General features: G+C 40.4%; 1 long non-coding RNA gene across 1 annotated transcript in view; it reads left to right on the top strand.

Annotated features, from left to right (window-relative positions):
- LOC136298868 (uncharacterized) overlaps positions 1-18,555 on the top strand; it is a 133,113-nt gene that overhangs the window by 1,336 nt on the left and 113,222 nt on the right. The window contains exon 2 of the long non-coding RNA XR_010723398.1: positions 868-975. This is a non-coding gene — a long non-coding RNA (uncharacterized lncRNA). The remainder of the gene's footprint in view (positions 1-867; positions 976-18,555) is intronic.

Here is an 18,555-nt window from a genome sequence, read left to right as displayed (position 1 = left end):
TGAATGAGTCATTGACTAGCTAGAATATTTTTAAGATTTGTGTTTGTAGAAATTTTTGATGGACACTGAAACAAGGTAGGGAATGGGAATCATCAATGAAAGCTCAGTATGTTTTTCATATCTGGCTAAAAAAGAATTGATTTTATATTCCCAAATTACATTTTCTTTAATAATCTGGGAACCTAGAATCTGACTGAAGAGCTGAACATTGAGATAAGCAAAAAGTAGGGCTCTAGCTGTAGTTATGTCTGTTCTCTGGATTGTGTTTTTTGTCCCCTGTGGTTTCACCTGTCACAGGAATGTGCTTTGGCATGGAGTTTGCTCTTTAAAAGGCCATGAGTAGCTCAGTGATGTGTAAGAACAATGTGACAGTTTTAATACAGTGCTTTGTAATTAGATGTTGGTTCAATTTTCAGTTCAATTCAAGCAACATTCTGCCCTCCACAAATCTTGTAGAAATGAGTGAGCTAAAGACTGTTAAATGAGGGCTCACTCTCGTAACAGGCAGGTGAAATTCAGGAGTTCAGGTTGGATCTGTATTGGAGTAACTGAACTGCTTAGGGTCTGACATCTTGTTTTAGTTGACCTACCCTGTGAAAAATTATGGTAGTGGGAAGGGGACTTAATGATTTCCTCTTGTGAAGTACTCATTTTCTCATAGGTGGCAGAATTAGGGTGAGGATGAGGATTAAACAAATGAAATCTAACCCAGTCTTGCAGTGAGAGAATATTTAGGTTGTCTTTAACCCTTTCTACAATATGAGGTGCATGATCTTTGATACCTGTTGGGGTGTGTGCAGTGCTCAGATACAATGATAATGATTACTTCAGCACATTTAAATATGATAACATGAATTTCTGCTTCAGGAGGCAACTTCATGTTGTCCAGATCACTTGGAGTTGAAGAGTTGTGGTGAGAAGCTGTTGCTCATCCATTTTCCTACAAGGAAAAACGGATCCATCGCATATTTACAGGTAAAGTTATTGCTTGTGAAATATCACTGGTCACATAAATACAGCTCTGATAATTCCAATAGTTCTCTTTCTGCTTAGTGGTCCTTGATATCACAAGATACCTGGACATTGCCTGGGGAGACGAGCAGAGCTTGCCTGTTGTTATTACTTTAAACTTCGAGAATTATTTTCTGACTGACTCTGATTCTGACACATCATTGTTAAATTTGCTGAATATCTAAGTCATCATCTCTGGCATGTCATAATGGAGCTGTATTTATTCATTTCACATACATTATTCCTCTACTTCCCATGTGCCAAGTCAAACACATAATAGGAATAGTTCTCCAAGAATAATAGAAGAATGGCTTTTTACGGTGCTTAATGGCTAGCCTAGGAACACAAATAGTTGAGTTTTCAGTTTACCAGTCTCAAGTACTGACCTTGGGCAAATGATTTAATCTTGCAGGGACAATTTTCCAGCTTTAAAATGAGTATCTGTTTTCCATCCCCTTCCTTTTATCTGCTCTAAGTTTTATTTCTTATATATACAGCATCACTTTTACAGTTTTGATGCCTGAGGAGGTCTCCAAGCACCACTCCAATGCAAGTGATGACCCCTGCTTTCTAAAGCCTGTTTTCTTGAGGTCGAAGGGTTGGCAGACAGCACTTAGTGCAAGTCAGAAAGGCTCAGAGAGGAAGGCAATGGTCGATTTAAATCAGAGGGTTGTAGCAGGTGTCACTGATATGGCAACCCTTCTACCCTTTACCAGGACTTCTTACAGGCAGAGTTACAACCAAGCCATGACCTTCTACAAGGCTGCTCATCAGGGTGGGCATGACTTCAGGAGAGTGAGTTGAAATAGTTAACTCTCACAGCTGAGACAGATGAGCTAATTATCATAGGAGATAGAAAAATGTCCAGGTGAAATATGAAGCTCTTAGTCTTTTCTCGTGGAAAAACAGCTTTGTTATCAATTCTGTTTGAGAGAGTAAGTGAATTGAAATAAAGTTGATGTCCTGGACCTGTACTAAATTCATAAATGAAGGGGAAAAAAGCTATTTTATGTTATGTAAAGCATATGTGACATCTTTGCTGTCGCTGCTGGTTGTGAAGCTGTTCAGGAAAAGCAATGTTCCTTGACAACACTGTATCCTAGAGTTAAAGGATTATGGAAGCTCAGATAAGTTTACCTTAAGAATTATACAAAGGAATCTATCAAGGAAAGCAAAACATGAAAATATTACAGTTTAAATTCCAGAAAATTCCTTAAAGGCAAGGAAACCTCTGTGTTCCCTGGCTCTACTCTCTACTGCAAGAATAGTGTTGGATTAGTTTTATGGACTCCATACCACTCCATGTCTGTGGCTCTGTGGATTTGTGTAAAGTTGTAAATATTAGCTTCAGAATTGTTTTGAATTGTCTATATAATGCTGTGGAAGCTGTCCACATGGAAATCTAAATGCATATAGAAGCAATGAGAGTCAGTTTAGGTCTATGCATTGGCCAAGGTTTCTGGTCAAAGGCTGAGCTGGAGGTAGTTTTAGTCTTTAGATATCTATAGTAATTTCCATTTTCATTCTGTTACATTCCACTTGTTGGGCCATTTTGTCTGCACCTCTATAATGCAAAGAGTTTTGATTGCAGCTTTTCACTAGAAAAAATGCTTTTTTTTCCTGATAAAAATTTCAAAGCAGAACTTTCAAGAAGCTTCTGAGGTTTTTACACTCTGCCTTAATTGCCTCATCTGTAACACAAAGGTCAAAATAAAACTTCATGAGCTGCTTTGAAGACTATGGGTGAAAAGATATTTAAATTCTGATTGCTAGTACTGTTTGGGAAATAATGCTCTCATTCAACACTTTCACAATGCATCTCCATTCACTGTTGGTTTAAATCTTATTGACAACAATCTTAATTGGTCTTAAATTAATTCTCTCCCCTGGTTATGAGATGGAAGAAAAGCCTAAGGATTATAAATTTTAGATTTCTATCTTTATTTGCATCTGAAATTGCAATGAAGTAAAGGATTCAGAGATGCTTATTTGTCATGTTTGATAAAACTACATGAGAATTTTTTTCTTCTTCCGAGACAGTCTACTACTTTTGTTATGTATAGTAAACGAAATGCCCTCAAAACAAACAGTTTTCAAGACTAATGTCTGAGATAAAATATTTCCCAATGCCATCCCTTCACTGATGAGAATAAAAGGTGGTGCCCCAGAGACAACCCAGTGGAGAGCAGGCAGCCTCCACAATAGATGTATTCAAACAAATTTGCTTTGTAGTGCAGTGAGTGAGAAACCACCCACCCAGCTACACAGATAAGAGAAGGCATGTTAGAAGTGCTTTTACTGAAAGTGCAGACCCTTGGGTATTTGTGCCCTTGTTTTCCTCTGCACCAGTCGAAAAAATTTCAAGAAGGGATTAAATGGATCGTGATTTCCATAGATTTGATTGTGTGAAGTCCTTCGGGTCACCTCTAGGGATAAAGAGGTGGAATTCACACAAAATAAAAGTAAGGAATGTAAAGGGCATTTTGACCTGAAGCAGGATGAAGTCATCCTTGGTGGGGAGAACTACCTGCAGAGGGATTCTCGTCCCTGGTGGATCCTCCCTGCAGAGGGATTCCCGTCTGCTCAGCAGTGCACGCAGCTTCTTCAGGCTGGCTTTAAAAACTTAAAAGAGCATGGAGATTAACAGAACACAAGAAAACTTATTTGTTAAAGCTGCATATTTAAATGATGATAGAACCTTTACAATAACAATCAAAGCAAAGTTATGCAGGAAAATTTGAGGTAATTCATTTATGATTCAGTTTAATGACAAAATTGCTGCTCTCTGCAGTTTCTAAAAGGAGAACATCATTACTGCTGAACAAGCACTGACTGATTTTAAGGCAAGTTGCTGGAAACAAAATATGTTTTAAATTAGTGACTAGTTTGCAATATCTTCAAATACTGTTTAAAGTAAAGAATATATATTCAGCCTGTTAATCACTGCAACACTGTGGTACTTTAGGTACAGACTTGTGAAACTTACTTCAGTAATCCCAGATTTACCTTCTATAATATGGATTATCTGTTCCTCATCCAAACTGTGCTACTGTACTTCCCACTATGGTGTTACGTTTTCATAATGAGTCTGAAAGGAAATTAGAAAAATTCTAATTTGAAAAGTGTGTGTTCAGAAAATACATAAAGGATATTCTTGCATCTCCAGTGTTTCGGTTAGTTTTCAGTGATTATTTATGCAAACTGTAAAGGTTTTCTGCAAATTAGGGAGTAGAAGTAGTGAGCGAGATTTTGCATCTCTTGTCATGATTAGAAAATATAATTAAGCAATGGGCTGTAAATGCAGTGAAAGGTGAGAATGCAAATGAAGTTTTTTAATTAAACAGTGTGCTATTTGATTTAGGAAAGCACTTCAATGTAGGCTTTGGTCCTGCTGATTTTGAATGTTATCTTCTGTACTTTTAAGATTTTTGTGTTCACGTGCACTTTACTACGTTGAGGGCAGAAGGATTGAGACCATGATCAGACTGCATTTTGGACGGTATTGGCTGTTTCTACTGTTAATTAAAGGCCTATTTTGGATTAGAAGAGTCAGAAGTTTTAAAAAGCACTCATTTCCATAGGATGAAATAGACTCTGCCACCAGAGGGAAGTATTTCAGCCTAATAACCAATTTGGGGCGGGTTGTGCCCTTGTGCGGGGTTTGGCAGCAGCCCTGTGGGTGCCCTGCCCGAGATGCTCAGCCGGGTCCCGCAAGGGCACCCACCGGGCTCTGGGCAGGGCACAGGCACAGGCACGGCACCCACGGGATCCGGGCTGGGCACCCACCGGGCTCTGGGCAGGGCACAGGCACAGGCACGGCACCCACGGGATCCGGGCTGGGCACCCACCGGGCTCTGGGCAGGGCACAGGCATAGGCACGGCACCCACGGGATCCGGGCTGGGCACCGGCGGGCTCTGGGCACGGCACTCGCACGAGGGAAGGGAGAGCAACACGGGGTGCTGGGAACTACGGAAGAGCTGTCGCTCTGGAAACCTGTTAAGTGCGGGAAATTCTGAGAGGGCTGTGAGGATAATGGTGTTTGCGGGGCCAGAAGGGAGCGGCGCAGGCCGGAGTGCCCGGGGCTGCCCCGCGGCGGGGAGCGCTCCCCGCCAGGCCAGGCACGGACCGGAGCATCCAGGCCATTTGCCACGAGCGGATGGATGCTCTCAGCGCTGAGCCCGGGGCTCATGCAGCCCCTCGACTAACAGGCCTCTACTTCCAAGGTGATTTTAGCATTAGTAACATGAATATGGTCTTGGATCCTACATCATATCTGAGGCTATAAAGGTAGAAATACTGCTTCTGCGTGGCTTTATTTGAGATAAAGGTCTTCCAGAAAACAAAGCCTGGAGAAGGATTAATCAAGATAATAAGCTGTGTTTGCATCAAAGAAAGCTGAAAATCAATTCTGTTTGCATTCAGTTTTGTTAATGGAAATATACATTATTTTATTAGTCAAATGGCACAATTAATTACAGACATGATTTTCTCTCTGGGGCTGCTTTATGACTATTACGCTGCTTACAATTAATCCTAATGGAAAGATCCGACTGAAAATTCATGGTCACTTGTAAATTTTTATAACCTGATTATTGCTTCCTAGTGCCCAGTGCAATGGCACTTGTTTCAGAAAACAAGCTCTGGGAGTGTTGGAGGAGCGCAGTGCAAAGCCATTGTTTTCCTGTGGCTCTGGGCAGGGCATGCTCTGCCAGGGTGTTCCATCCAGCCTTCCTGGTGCTGGTGCTGGCTCCCGCATCCTGTTTGCTGCCGGGAGCAGGAGCACTGCCCTGTGTGACACTGGAGCTGCTGGTTCGGCTGCAGGGCTGTGTCTGCCCGGCCTGCGCCAGGTGCTCAGAGCTCAGAAACTCCTTGTGGCTGCTGCCTGAGCCCCCACGGCTGCTGCCACCCTAATCATTGCTTTTTGTACATCTTAAGTATTGGAGATCTGTCTGTAAAATGGAATTGAAGACCTCTAAAATATTAAGGACAAGCTGCTAACCTCACTTTAAGTGATATTGAAACGCTAACAGGCAGCTACTGGCAGAAAAGAAATGGAGGGCTAATGCCATATTCCTTTCATCCTGATGTTAAATAGCCCTTCATGTGTCCTTCCAGTTTATTGAAATTGTGGTCACTTCTGTAGTTATGAAGGCTGGCATTTCTGGAATATCATAATTCAGCTGTGACACTGATGTGCTGCTAGCAAAAGTCTTGCAGTAAGTAAAGTGCTTATGATAACATCTATCTCCTCTTTCCCAAATGAGGTGGGGGGATTTTTATGAATCTTTCAATATTTTTATCTAATTTCAATAGTGAATATATTATTTATTCCTTTAATGGGAAATGTAATGAGTTGGGATGGCTATTTTACTAGGACATCTGCCAGGGAATGGCTTTAGCTTAATGTGAGTGAGCAGTAATGGCTGCAGCTTATTGGGGACAGTGTTAACAAATGTTCTACTTAGTAGAGGTTTCCTTAACCGGTACCAAGAGATTTAGTGGTGATTAGTCAGACCTGAGAAGCTAAATGAGTCAGCCAGAGAAGTGAGATTGTAAACTCATGTGTACTATTATACTAAATAAACACCGAATGCAGCAAATCTTCCCATGCATTATTCACTATGGTATTTTAATTTCTAAAATCTTGTCCAGGTTTCTCTTACCAAATTTTTAAATCCTTTTAAATTCCTTGGTCCCAAAAGCTTCAATCAAGGGAGTATTTAAATGGTTGAAGGGATTCAGTCCAGAGCACATTATGTCTCGCCATTATTTTAACAATTTTAATAATGTTTTCAAGTATTTCCTATGTGACTATTTCAGTTTTTGGTGTAGTGCATGGGAAGATTCATTCCAATAAATCAAATGGATTGTCACTGGCAAATCAGGTAACATGACCTTGGGTTTTTTTATGTTTATGCTGAGCTCATAATTGTATTTTATGAAATATTTTCAGTCAGTGCAGTTGTCATGCAGATTGAGGCTGTCTAGTGGGGTCTACCCCAAGTTTGTCTTGGTCTGTGTCACCACATTTCCCTGCCACAGAAATGAGGGGATGAATCTGTGTTTGGGCAGTGGGAAGAAGGGAGAAGAACTTGTGGCTTTAGGAGGCAGTCAGTGCTGGGAAATGTTTTTGCCAGTCCTACATTAGAGCTAAATCTTGAGAGGTTTTGGGTGTCTCATTTGCTACACAGATTGAATAAAGAATTTTTAATTAGAAGAGTTTCAGCTTGTGAGAATAAAGATATGTGGAGCAAAGCTGAAGTCTTTTAAGATACGTCTCATTGTCTGTGGAACTGTGGTGGTCTCTTTTGAATGTGAAAGTAACAGGAAACTTGAAAAGCATGGATCAAAAGTGCATTGAAATATCCTGCTGGATGTATCTAGTCTTCATTGATCTTGAAATTGTAACTCTTACAAAGAATATAAAAGTTGATCAAATGAAATTACCATTTCATTTATCCCTAGTAGGGCTATTTTACATGACTGTGAGTAATTTCCTGCATTGTGACCGTCTGTGATTATGGCATGAGTAAAGGTGTGATGTCTGCCAGATTTTCTTTTCACAATGCTGTACTTCATAGTAATTCCAATGTGTATAAAAGGATGTGTGAGGAGTGGGCAGTTGGTGCAGCCAGCAGGCCTGCATACCTGGCATCTGCCACACCTGGAGCTACACACACCTAAGGATGGAGAAAAAGGGGAGGCTTTCAATTCTTGTTTTGGCTCAGCCTTTAGGAATGTGGGTAGGATTGGGCTGCCAGGTCCCCTGAGTCAGAGGATCTTGAATGCAAGACTTTCTGTCTGTGGACATTGAAATTGTGAGGGATCAGCTCAATATTCACAAGTCCGTGGAGTCTGATGGAGCTCTTCCCAGAGCACTGCAGGACCTAGTGGGTGTCATGGCAGGACCCCTCTTCAACATCTGCTAAGGGCCTTGGGAGTTTGTGGAGGTTCCTGCTGGCTGGAAGGTGGCCAATGAAACTCTAATTTACAAGAAGAGTGTGAGGAAAGACCTAGGAAATCACAGACCTCTTTGTCTAACCTCAGTGCCTGGAAGAATTGCAGAGGAGATTGTACTGGGTGCTGTCAAAAGGCATTTAAAGGACAGTGAAATCCTCAGGCACTGGCACTTGTTCCTCTTGAGGTGTCAATGCTGGGCCTGAATGTGGGCTTCATCTCATCCTGGGGTAGACATGGGGCAGGAGTTGGAGGAAAGGGGTATTTAAAAGGGTCGTTCCCTATAAGGTAGGCTTGGATTTTAACCTCTCTTTGGGATTGCTATTTGGGTTGAGCTTTGGAAACTGTAAATTTGGGCTGGCTTTATCAGTGGCTTAAAAGATTTAAACATCATGAGCACTGACCAAGTTCAAGTGCTGAGGGTGAGTCCCCCTTGGCTGGGTAATGTCATTTGTGCTGCACCTGTGGCATCCTGGGCACCTTAGCCTCTGGCCCCACAGGTGGTGGTTCAGAGCTCCCTGCAGTGAGGATCTCAGACAAAGCCTTAGGGGGTGAAACACCTGGCTGTGTTCCCTCCATTCTGGCAGGGAACCGGCTTGGCAACTCTTGGCTGTCTTAAGATACGCAATGAGACTTAGTTTTTTCTTTTCATTTTGTCTGTCTCTTGCCTCCAATAAGAGAGAAGAGGAAAAGAGGCCTCTTTTTAAATGATGGATGTAGCTGTGCCTCTCATTCATGATGTTATTACTTTTCTTATGATCTTAAATAGGATGATACCATACAAAAAAGCCAAAGATTAGAAGAATCATTAGCTTTCATTTGTAATTATAGTGCACTAGCTGGGTCTCACACATTGTGAGAGCTGTAATTTGTAATAATGGTGTACCTATTAAGGAAGGAATGAGTCATAACTGAGGGTATCTTTTCTAAGAATTACTTGCCTACAAATACACAATAGAATAGTATTCCTACAGTGGCTTCCCAGCTGCTTGGCAGTGGGTATGTGCAAATTCTCTGTGCAGCCTGAAGCAACAGCAGCTGGTAGTGCAATTCTTAGAAATATCACCAAAAAACAGCCAGAAAGATAATGAGAAAGCTTTTGGGATAAAGGATAATGGAGGTCCAGTAGTGCCATCCCTCCAGCATAGTACAATAATGTGTATAATACTTGTCTGGAAATCGTACAGCTAAGATAAAATCTGATACTGAATCCTGAACACATCAGTGTGTGAATTCAAAGGCCTAGATAACTTTCCTTATTCTAAACATCATTTACTCCTTGACATTCTGCCTTCAACTTCAGCAAATCACAACCTCAGTGCCCAACTTTTATCCCTGTCTTTCTTCTAAGTATATACCTTTAGCAAAATAGTTATTCAATGCTATTTTGCATTTGTAGCTAAGATTTTATATTATTTTTTTTTGCAAGTCGGTGGTTTTTACAGCCACGTTGTATATCAACTCCCAAAGCCAACGGATGGAAGGACAGCTACTTGTGGAATTAGTTTGGCAATGAAAATGACTATGCAAGGAGCCCTTACATGTTCTGCTCACTGCTAATTTACAAAATGCAGCAAACTTTAGAGCAATAAACGTCTGAGCAGCATTTTGGCCTGATTTTCCTGAGAGTATTTGGAAACACAACATCCTCTTATGTAACAGATTTAAATTATTAAGTGTGAACTTAATAGTGAACTATGAAGTGTGAACTCTAAAAGACAAGGTTGGCTGGTTTAGTGACAAAGTCTGAAGGATAAAATGCTTGTTTTGCATGCAGCATGGATATAGGGAGCCTGTGGGGGAAGAAGATTTGTTCATTGGCTGATTCTGAATACAGTGTTTAAATCTTCTTGGATTACAGCAGTCAAATACAGAATTTTTCAGTGAGTGTAGTGTCCTATAGAGAATTCGGATCCCTATTCCCTAATCAAGTTGATGAGTGCACTAAAATGCAAATAAAGGTAATCTCATAGAAAGGTTGATTATTTCATCACACATTAAGCAGTTCTAGGAAAGCTTCTTGGGGAGAATGGGAAGGAGTATCGTGTTTAATGATACAAAGAAACAAAAAAACCCCCCAAAACCAAACAAAAAAAGAAATGTTGATTGGCCTAGTCATGAGATTTGGCTGCAGACCTTGAGTAGTAGCTACGTTAGGAACTTCTCCCAGAACAGTGCGAGCACCAGTCAGAATATAAATATGTGTTTTTAAATACAGTAACAATTACGTGCCCACCAAGAAGTGCTGGTTTAGACAATAAACCAGACATAGTACTTATGTGAAATGCTTTCTTGTGAGGAGGTATTTTGATCTCTTGCGGAAAAAAGCTGCAGTAACAAGAAAGACAACAGACTTCCTTGCATTTTATACTTCAACTGACTTAATTAAATTTCTTTCAGTATTCATATGTAAATATAAGCAAAACCTGCAGGGTTTAGCTTTCCTTAGTGCTTTTTGTAGGGGGAGAAAGAAGAGGAGGTGCCAGTTTCATTTTACTTTGGGAATGATTGCGAAGTCATCTAAATGTCTGGTCCAATATCCTTCCTGTGATAGTGACCGGTAGTAGGCATAAGAATAAAGTTTAGATACAGTGATACTACCTTGGGTGGATATTCTCTGCCGGCCAGTCAGGATTTGAAGAACTTCAAGTGCACAGGCATCTCATAAAGATACTCATCACTGAATAGTTTTAGTCCATTTTGGAATGGGAAGCAAAATATTGCGGCTGTCAACTTTTTTTTTTTTTTTTTCCTAGGACAAGTAAGACGCTATGATATTTCTTTCACTTTTCCCCTTCTCAAAATGTCATGCTCACATGGAAAAAAGCCCTTTTTTTCCAAGTGTTGCAAGTTGTTTTGAGGAAGGGCTAAAAGGTTTGTGAAAAAGGTGCCTCAGAGCGCAAAGACTTTTTTTCCTGGAAGTTCAAGGTCATACATTAAAAACACCCACTTCTTGATGTAAGTTACTCTCCTGAAGTGTTTTGCTGAAGTCTCGCAGATTCATAGTTCTGATGTGACAAGAATTCCCAGTGATGACTGGAGAGGGTGTCTTTGTTTCCTGATAAAAGTAGTAAATCCGTGCTAGGAAAATGGATCTCTGTGGGGTTTTGTATTGCTCCACTGTCAATAAAAAGTGTTCTACAGATGGTGTTAGGAGTGCTCACAGGCAATACTTGGATTTGTCCTAGGAATGCTGGCACACCACATTCTTGAAAAACAGTCTGACCCTTTGTAAGCCTTGTGAGAAAACCCAAACTGTTCTTCCAAAACAAGCCGTGTCACGGTCTCTGCCAGTCCTGCTGCATCTCCTCCTGGCAGTAGTTAGATCATTCGTCTAATCTGGAGAGCTCTGCCGATTGTACTTCATACAGTAGTTGTGCTGAGTCCCACAGCTCGTGTTTGAATGGAGCTGACAAAGTGTAAACAAGGGAGGGATGGCAGGATCCTTGTTCTGGGCTTTCCCCTTAGCCTTAAACATCTCTATTCCTTCACGAACTTTCAGCCTTTTCAAATCTGCAGGGTACAACCAGGAGGGAGTGAATGGCTGCGAGGAGCCGTGAGCTGCATGCTGATCCCTGTCCTTTGTACAAGGGACGTGCGTGATGTCCTTGCAGGCAGGAGGGAGCTCCCCCTGCGCCCAGGCTCCCCAGACCCTGCGGGGCTGAGCTGAGCCTGGACAGGCCAAAGCTGGAGGAGCAGCTGCTGCCAGGCTGGGAGCTGTCCCCACAGGACGTGTCCGTGGCTTCCAGCTCAGTCCTGTGGCAGAGCCAGCCCATCCCTGCGAGCACCAGGGAGTGGGTATATCCACAAAGGCTTGAACATCCACAGACGGTTGTATATGCTCTTATATTTGTATATCCACAGAGGGTCGTATATGCTCCTGTATTTGTATATCCACTCATGGTTCCTCATCCCCCTCATGCTCTGAGCTGAGGGTACAGGTGGAGCCACATAAAGGACCAGGCTTGAATTTTCCAGGCTCCTAACCACGTTTGCCAAAAGCACACTGGGATTGAGCAACTATTCCAATTAGGTATCTGTTAAATCTTTAAATCTTCTATATTAAAACTCAGCATCATGCTGACTAGCTCGTTTATGTTGTCTTCCTGAGAATAAATCTGCTTTTTGATTTATGTGTGAGTATCGGCAGCTGGCTGCTTTGAAGAGCATGTACAGTTCAAAGGGCATTGCACAAAAATTGCTGAATGCTTTCTAATATCTGAGAAATTGGAAATAGATAGCAGATCTCTATAAACTAAAGAAATACAGAGAGTAAGTTATTGTAATTAAAACAAGAGCAAATAATGGCTAAAGAGCAAGGTCAGTCAGGATTTATGCAATTTCCTGACTAAGGTAAGGTGCAAAGAAACTTTTCTCAACAGCAGAGCAAGCTGGAATAAGGTTACATTATGAGTAATGAGCTGAGTGAGTGATGTAAGACAGCAGAGGTTCATTTTGAGTTGATATAATACAATGTATTCATCACAACCTTCCTGAACCACAAATGTGTTGTGATGCTTTTCTAGATAGAGCATTTCTCTAGCTATCTAGCCTGCTATTTTTCATCAGCTGCTCTTACACAATGTAGAAAAAATGGAGAAGGTGGTGGAGAAGCTAATAGAATCATCAGCTTCTTTAGTTTGTAAAGGCTACACATGGATGTGGCTGTTAGAGAATTTCAGAGTATGGTCCAAGAAATTGAAATCGAAATGTTCATGTATGTTCATAAATAATAACTGTATTGCAAAATTTTTAGTGGATTTCCTACGAGTATTCTTATTAACTCCAAATACTAACATACATTAAATATTTATGTTGGATTTAGTGCAGAGATCCACTCTTGATACAGGGAATGATCAGAAGCTGAATCTGTCCTGCTCGTGCTGATGTGTGAGGCAGGCAGCCTAGGAGTGGTTAATACTGAGGCATGACTTTGTCTTTGGGGTGCAAAGCAGATGTTTCCCTCAAAGAACCTGGGGCAGCCAGCCTATGGATGAGTTGTTTGAAAAGACTGTGTTTAATAGAATAAATTCTTGGATAATGAAGTGACACAAACAGTTTACCAGGTCATGGCACAGCACTGGTGTTATGCAGGAGCCTAGAGGAGCTCCGGTGGAAGCAATGGCAACTCTTGTGTTAAGCTGTGTTCCTCGTTTAACTGAAGATAATTATGCAAATAACTTGTATCACTGTTCCTTGGTGCTAAGGAAGAACTGTAATGCTTTAGAAGAGATTCTAATCATTACATCTAATTACACTGGAATGAGAATTACTGGAAATCTTCAAGTGGCAATTATTCTTTCTATTATATTTAAGGCAATCAAAGCAAGAAATGCTGTGTTCATAGGTTAATATAAAAAGTCTGATGTAAGGAATATCTAACTTTGAACCTACTGAAGTGCTCTTTTATTTTTGTCTTCTTCCTTTTGCCCAAAACCATGTAGGACAAACATTTCAACTTAATCGTGGGTTGTTTAAAGACCCACACGTCCACACAAAGCTTCCATATCTTGCTAAAATTAGATCTGTATTTTCTCACCTTGGCTTTACATGACTTTATGCTGGTTGTTTTTTTGCTATACCCAGCCCAGGTAATTGCTTGCTCTTTGTTGCTGTAGTTGTAGCCCAGAAAATGTGGATGTGGCTCTTTCAGAAGAGGTGCTGTCTGAAATGGGGACTCTGTTGGGCTGAACATTCTGTGCACACAGTTATGTGCAATGATTGCCTGAAAAAGCCATCTAATTATAATTAGTGCCTTTGCCAAGCGTTGCTCTAAACTGTTCAAACTTCTGTAAAATCACACTGTAACCCAAAGAAATTGTCTAATCTTACATCTTTGTTCCTCTCATGGTAACCCTGATCTCACCAAATGATATTGTATCTATCTATCTGTCTATCTACAAATATCTAATTTGTTCCTGAAATTGAAACAGCATCTACATACCTTGGAACAGTCATATTTTTAATTGAAACATAATTCTTAAACTACTATTTTTTTTTAAACTTTGTGTCCCATGTCTTTTAAGCGCAGCTTTCAAAGAAAAGTTTCTTAATGAAGCAGCATGTCCTATTCCCTCTTTTGTACATCTTGTGTATTGGGAGATCAGTAGATGTATAATGATGCTTCCCTTGGTTTTTTGGCATCTATTTCCCAAGTTCAGTGGTCATGTGCAAGACAGGTTTTGGTTCCTTGGTAGTAATATTATAAATATAATAATCAACACTCTGCCTAGATTTAAAAGAGCCAGGTTTTTAGGTCCTTTTGGTTTGTACTGATTAGAATCTGGGAACACTGCTGCTCCTCGTTTGAGTCCTCTCTTTCCCGCGGTTTGCCTGTTGCAGTTTGAGTTCTCTGTTCTCTTGTTCCACACCGCTTGCTTTAGTCATTGTATCAGATCAAAAAAGGAATTAGAGCATTCAGTTTCACGCTGCCATCTGTCATTAAATCCTGTTCCCCGTGTACTTCTCATTAATTCTCCCCGGGGCAGACGGGTCCTAAGGCTGTTCTGGGATCTTTAAATTCAGGGGAATGGCTGTATTGCAGAGGCCTTACTCTGAGAACCACTGAGAAAATTAAGGGATAATAGAGGTTGCCTTATCTGTGAGATGACAGTTTGCTCCAGGAAGGAAGGCCAGCCCTATAAATCTGACTTACTCTGGCTCAGCCAGTGAGTGAGCACGGCTGTTGAGACCTTGCTTTCCTTTCTCTCCTCCAGGAGAATTTCTGTCCTTTCCTGTCCTTTGGGCCGCTCTTTCACTTGATTGTTTCACCACATTCTTTTGTCTGAGTGCCCAGCAGTTCCTCTTAATTTAGTGCTAATTTGTATGCTCTGCAGTGCTTTGTTTTTGAGATTTAGAATTCTCAGTACTTTTCTGTTAATTTCCTATGTAATAGGATTTTAATACATAGAAAGCAAATGATCTCTTTGGAATGCTTAAAGTCCTAATCTAGCTGTGTAAATCTCCCTTATTATCTAAGTATTTCCTACTGTTGATAGCTAGTTTTAAAGCATTAACCTTTTTTTGTGGCTTTCACGGGAGTCTTTATTTGCATTTGGTGTCAGCATTAGACGTGTATGTGTTTGGATCTGTTACAATATATTGTATCAGTGCGTGCTTATTAGCATCAATCTTTTTGGTCTGGAAGATAAGACCGTTGCTGTATGTAAAATGTGGAACTGTGGGGCTGACTAGAGGTTTTACCGGCTGAGATATTTAGTCTGGTCAGTTTATGTTAGCATGGCCGCCTCTTCTGAAGCTGTGGCAAGTATTGGTTGGGAGCATTTCTTTAAATACCAGTGGAAGGAAGGTGACCAAATAAAAAAACAAAATCAATTTCAGTGTGAGTCTTGCTGCTACCAGTAGAATTTCAGCTTGATTAAATTTAATTTTTAGTGACTTTAAATAGAAATTTGTACTGATGCAGTGAACGTTTTCTCCCATCCTTTCTGTCAAGTTTCTTTTCTCAGTCACAATCTCTCTTTGGACTGCGTATGTAATAAGGATGATGCATCATTATAATAATTGCTACTGCTGCCAGAATAGGCACAAAATGATAAAAACAGCAAGGCATGGTATAACAGGACTGTGCCTGGATCTGAGCAGAGTGCTGCTCATTTCCCTAGTGGGGCCTAAGATTTTTTCCTCGTTGCTGGACCGACTGAGTCTCACCGCGCACTGAACCCTAACACAGCACTGGGCAGAGAAAAGATGCCAATGAGGTAAAATATGGGGTAAAATATTAAAACTGGAGATGAGAATTTGTTAGGTTAACCCACAGTACAAATATGGTGATTATTAAAGCATTGTTTCTTCATATTTAATAGCCCATTAAATACCTCAAATTATTTTAATTGCCTTTTGTCTACTGAATAATGATCAAAGAAATTTAAAGAAACTGCAAACAAACGACAAACGTTTTTACACAAAGCTCAATGACAAGAATCCATTGATGGAATATTTGGCTGAAACTCTTCACTTAAGCACTACAACCACTTTTGCCAAATCTAACATTAAAGGAGACTTTGTCTAATGTGTAACCATTATGTCTTTGACGTACAGCCGTGACAATGATCTCAGTGAAGGATTATGGCATAGCATTAAGCAGGGGAGGAAGCTACTTTAGGACCAGAGCATTAACCCACCAGGGTGATCTCTGGAGTGCCACAGCTCATCTCACACATTAAGGACAAATTCAGGTTACTAAGCCTAATTAAATCTCTTTTAACAGGATTTAGCAGCATCTATCTAGAGGTTACCAGTCTTGATTTAAATTTGTCTGGAGCCTGTGCCAGTGCCACATAAGTCCTGAGAAGATTACTGTGCTCTTTGGTGGCCTTTGGATCAGACTGATCTGCAGGCAGATGCTCACAGAGACATCAGTGTTACAAATGGCAGCATACATATTTCTGCAGCCACCCTTTTATCTGACAGCTGTTCCATTAACACGTTTCTGAACCTACAGGTCTGCTCCCCAGTTAATGGCTCATAATGCAAATAGATAATTGTTGACTATTTCCTGCTAAGCAAAGCAATCCGTATGCTTTTTTAAGGAGTTAACTCTTTGCACTTCTGGAATACTGTTCAGAGCCCAAAAAAGATGGCTCAGCATCTTCTCTTTATTCAGAGTTAAATCTCCTGCCTGCTGAAATGCATATTTATAATCCCTCTAAGCTGTTTTAGAGATAATTGTTTTTGATCTGTCTGAAATGTTAGGGATGCTTTTTATTGCATTTTAATTTGATGTTCAGTTGGTCAAAGTTTCCTTCTATTTTAAATCAGTGTAAAAATTAGGATAGACTATCTTTTTCCTGTATTGATAACTGATACAAGGAAAGTATCAAAAGGCTGGAGGCAGCAAACTCCTCGAGAGTTCTTGTGTCAAATGGTTTCACAGGACAAAGAAACACAAAGCATACTATCTCTGGTGTTTTTATTATCTGTGAAATTTCCAACGCAAGTTTCTCTGTAATTTCCTGTCAGAATGTGGCCACAGGCATAATTTTTTGCCTAGAAAAATTGTGTTTGAAAAACATTATAGCGATTCTTTAGAAACAGAATCATCTCAATCACTTTGGAAGAGGAAATGCAGCAGTCCTCAAAGGAACTGGAGTCCAGTGCAGACACAGTTCAGTTCACTGCTGCCTGCCTTTGCTCTGCTCTGCAAGCTGTGACTCTGTCCCTTGAACTGCCTCTGTCAGGGGAGCTCCTCTGTCAGGAAGAACTTCAGAAATTAAAATCACATCCCTGCAGGGATAACTCCACAGGAAGCAGTACAGCCCCTGGATTTGCTAGCACAGAACATCAGCAGTAGAAATACAGAAGGCCCCTGGTGGTCTTTGTAATTTGCTGTTTATATAAACTGGGATTAGATCACTAACGAATGGAAGTGTGGGGTTTGAAGGTAAAAGATCCAACAGCTGCCCCAGTTTCCCTCACTGAGAGCTTTTCCCTTTGTGTCTTGCACTTGTGTGTAATTGGAAGTGTACTGTCCCTCAGAACCTGCAGAGCAGAGGAGGTGCAGGCATGGATATTCCCTTCTCAGGAGAAGATTGGAGTTTTTGATGGGTTTGTAATGAAATATCAAAAACCTCAAAAACCTAAAAATGAAGTGCTTTCACATTTTCATATACCCATCGCCTTTTTTCTAGCACAATGTATAGAATTCAGCCCAAATTCTCTGCTAAATTTTAGATTGCCGTGTTCACTTTATTATATTGAATATTTCTAGTATGAAAAGCTACCTTTTAGAAATAAAATTTCTGGAGATACTTTGTGTTTTTAAAGGGAGCCACATTCACTATTTTCGTAGTTGGACTTGAACCAGTAGCTCTTCACTTAGGTGTTCATAAAATATCCTGCCCAAAATGGCTTGGTAATCCTTGATTTGAGCATTCACAGAACAAAAAATATTACTGAATGTTGAAGTATTTCAGCTTTTCTGTACAGCGTTTGTTTGTTTGTTTGATTTTTTGTTTGTTTGTTTTTTTGAAAGCAGTGGATTGGAGTCACTGTCTCTGGTGCTTTAAAAGCTCTGGTAAAAATTTAGATCATTCGCACCTGCTGAAGAGGAATGACAGCATCAGGCTGGGATGCAGGCGTGTAACTCTAACCAGCCCTGTGTAAGGCCTGTTAGAACTCTAAAATAAAACCAGCTGATGTGCAGAGGAAGATATGAATGTGTAGTATATCACAGGTGTAACAAGAAATAGCATTTTAAATTGAAGAACTGTAGTCATTTTAAGCCATAAATTAAACATTCCCATTAAAAACCTTGTGAAATATAATGTTACTTTAAATCAGAACAGGTTTCTTATGCCATAATTTTAGCTAGGTTGGAGAATCTCAGCCTATCCTTAATATTTCTCATTGAGTTATTAAAGGTAGATTTATCATTAGAGTTAACAGCTTTTCAATAAAATGGTGGTTAATTCAGTGTAGAGAATCTGAATGACTTCTCACTTTGAATTACAGTCATTGATAAAACCCTGGTTTGATATTAAATGCAAATATAGTTCCTACTGCAAAAAAACTGTTATGGAAGATATCACCTCTCTGTCCAGAAATGTCTGCTACACTTCTATGGA

Source organism: Chamaea fasciata, unplaced genomic scaffold, assembly GCF_029207755.1.
Source record: "Chamaea fasciata isolate MVZ Bird 193981 ecotype frontalis unplaced genomic scaffold, bChaFas1.0.hap1 SCAF_18, whole genome shotgun sequence".
Lineage (NCBI taxonomy): Eukaryota > Metazoa > Chordata > Aves > Passeriformes > Sylviidae > Chamaea > Chamaea fasciata.
Note: the sequence above shows the minus strand (reverse complement) of the source record. Positions and strands in the feature narration are given on the sequence as shown.